This window comes from Mustela lutreola, chromosome 7 (assembly GCF_030435805.1).
Source record: "Mustela lutreola isolate mMusLut2 chromosome 7, mMusLut2.pri, whole genome shotgun sequence".
Taxonomy (NCBI): domain Eukaryota; kingdom Metazoa; phylum Chordata; class Mammalia; order Carnivora; family Mustelidae; genus Mustela; species Mustela lutreola.
Genome location: NC_081296.1, coordinates 71202186 through 71205409, shown reverse-complemented (window position 1 = coordinate 71205409; position 3224 = coordinate 71202186). Strand labels below are relative to the sequence as shown.

Sequence of the window (3224 nt, the reverse complement as noted above, 5' to 3'; positions counted from 1 at the left end):
AGCCAAAAGATTACAATTTTAAAACTTGCTTTTAACTTGTTCAATCAGTCCTTCACTAGGAGTTAGGTAATATATACAATCATGTTCAAGTAGATTACTTTATGTTGCTCTAACATGTTCTCTTTATCAGTGCACTGTTAAAACTAATCAAAACTCTGCACACGTATATTCCCTTAAAATAGCAGCACACACTACCGCTACCTGCAAAGCTGTCATTCTCAAATGACTTAGTGAGTGAAAGGAAATAAAAAGCAGAGAAGTAACATATTAAGGAGAAATAATGGGAATTAGAAGATTCATGCAGTTCAGCTCTTTTGATCAGCCAGCCACTTGCTAGCCACAAGAGATGGTTTCTGTTGAGGAAGGTCCTATGGAGTGGGAATGTGGTCACCAGTGACTTCTGTCTTATCCAGAACTACAGTAGGAAGCTGCTTGTTCTTCATTTTTGTTGTTGTTGTTGTTGTGTGCGTGTGTGTTTAGGTAGGCTCCATGCTCAGTGTGGGACTTGAACTCAAAACCTTGATTCATTTTTGCTTTAACCATATTATAATCCCCAGAATCAAGATATTTTTTCCCTTTCTGCAATTGTTTCCTTAAGAAATCTGAACCTCGATGCTTTTGTCCCAGATGAGGACACCTTGTTTTTAATGTTGCTTCTTCAGTTTTCTCTACACTAATTACTGTATCTTCTATTTCCTTCTGCTCCTCTGTGGAGGCTGCCTCTGGGATGCACAGACATACTGCTCAAGTCTTAACCTGGCTTCTCCTTGCCAAAAGGATTCAATCAAGTATCAGGCTTAGTCAAGAACCCCAAATCCAGAACTCCAAAGTGTGGGGTGGATACCTTGTTACAATCACAAGATACTGAATTTGGAGATTTAAATCCCACACAACCTTGGTTAAAAAAAAAAGCAAAGGAAGGAAATCTAACACAAAAAGAAACATGAATCAGACTTGGTCAGCTCTGTTGTGACGTTAACACATGAGAGTGGAATGATCCCATCCACAGACTTCCCCTTTTCTAACGATATTAAGGAACAGTGAATTTCTTCACCACAAGTCAGTGTAAGATCCTGACCCTCATACATAACACAGTGCAATCACACTCAGCTCTCCTTTGACAAAAGGAAAAGGGAGAGTAGTCAGAACCACTGTAGCTTTGAAGGTGCAAAACAGTCCATTCATGTTCATGTTCAATACTTGCCCCTTGAAAAAAACCAAACCGTAACCAGAAGTGAAGAGAGGTAATCCTATCACAATCTTTCTCTCCTCCCCACCCCTCATCCTTACACTTTTGCGTCACTTTGATATGTGTCCTCCTAGTTTGGTGTGCACATACACCTGCACACAATATATTTATGCTTAGGTATTTCCTTAACCATAACATGCCGCCATCTGCCTTTTCTACTTAAGATCTGTATAGGTGAACCTCGTGGTTTGTTTTTTGTTTTTTGTTTTTCCCTATTGGCTGCCAAGTATTACATATAACTACTTAAAAATCACTCATTGAGGGGACACTTTTCATTCTATTTCATTTCTTTTTTTCTACTTTTATTTTTTTTTTTTTTTTAAAGATTTTATTTATTTATTTGACAGAGAGAAATCACAAGTAGATGGAGAGGCAGGCAGAGAGAGAGAGAGAAGCAGGCTCCCTGCTGAGCAGAGAGCCCGATGCGGGACTCGATCCCAGGACCCTGAGATCATGACCTGAGCCGAAGGCAGTGGCTTAACCCACTGAGCCACCCAGGCGCCCCTCTTTTTTTCTACTTTTAAATGACTTTTAAAATTTATTGAAGTAAAACTTACCCATATTTTTAAAAATTCAGACTGTATTGGGGCACCTGGGTGGCTGTTGGTTAATCATCCAACTCCTAATTTTGGCTCAGGTCATGATCTCAGGGTTGTGACATTGAACCCCACATTGGGCTCCACACTCAGCACAGAATCTGCTTAAGATTCTCTCCCTCTCCCTCTGCCCTCCCCACCCCCAATCCACTCACACCCTCCCCACCCAAAAAAATTCACATGGTATAGACATGTCTAAAATGAGAAAGAAAAAGTCTCCTTCCTCCCATCCCCACCAACCACATCTCTGCCACACCCATTACTCATGTTCCAACAAGTTTCTGTTTTAAGTTCTCTCAATTACCACTGAAACTGTATGTGATACATTTATACCCCTTTTGCTTGACTTATCAACTATAGATATTATTTATCAACTCCTCATAATGAAACATTAGGAATGTCTTGTTTAAATTAGTAAATACAGGGGTGCCTGGGTGGCTCAGTCTGTTAAACATCTGCCTTTGGCTCAGGTCCTAGGATCAAGACCTGCATTGGGCTCCCCTCTCAGTGGGGTGCCTGCTTCTCCCTCTGCCTGCTGCTCTGCCTGCTTGTGCTGTCCATTTGTCTGTCTCTCTCTCTGTCAAATAAATAAACAAAATCTTAGAAAAAAATTAATAAATTCGTAACACACAGATGAAAAGGAAGTAAGGCATTTCTCTATTGAACAACTTTAGCCTGCTCTAATAATGACTCATCATTTGTGGTAATTCGGCTTGGTTACTACAAATAATAGTTTAATTAGGGAATTATACTAGCTTAGTAATAACTTGGATTTAGATACAGATAAACTCCTCCAGGAATACCTAAGTTCCTATCAGGGTCCTGCTGCTAGTTAACTCTGTGGCTATAAACACATGACCTCACCTTGCAGCATCCTAGTTTCCTATCTCTTCAAATAGGAATGATAACTTTCTCACAGATCTGAATGAGGATTGAATTAATAAATCATGCCCTTGAACACGATTTGTAAAACACAGAGGTATCCTCAGCACCTTTCCCTTTAGCCATCTGTGTCCTTCCTGGGGTGGGTTCCAGGCAAACAAGGCAGAAAGTGGGCCAACAGATCAGGCTGCAAGGTCAGGAATCCTCTCTGCACCATGCCTCGCTGCTTTGCAGGTTTCAAGCCCCTACAAGATCTGATAGAATGGTGGTTCAGCAGAAGTGGAAGCTGAACTAGCACTTGAGTCAGCAGGGTCTCTCATGTGTCCCAGGAATGAGAAGTCCTAAAGCAAAATGAGAAGCTGGAAGTAGGAGAACCAGATGCCTGTTGCCAGTGGCGGTCACAATAGACGCACCAACCCACTCAGTCTGGAGCAGGATTTAAGTGTCTGACCCAGGACAGGGCGTAAAACTGGAGAAGCCCGTGGATGTCAAAATCA

General features: G+C 41.4%; 1 pseudogene; it reads right to left on the bottom strand.

Annotated features, from left to right (window-relative positions):
- Positions 1-305: 305 nt before the first annotated feature.
- LOC131837179 (cAMP-regulated phosphoprotein 19-like) lies at positions 306-2719 on the bottom strand (annotated as a pseudogene).
- Between the last annotated feature and the right edge of the window lie 505 nt (positions 2720-3224).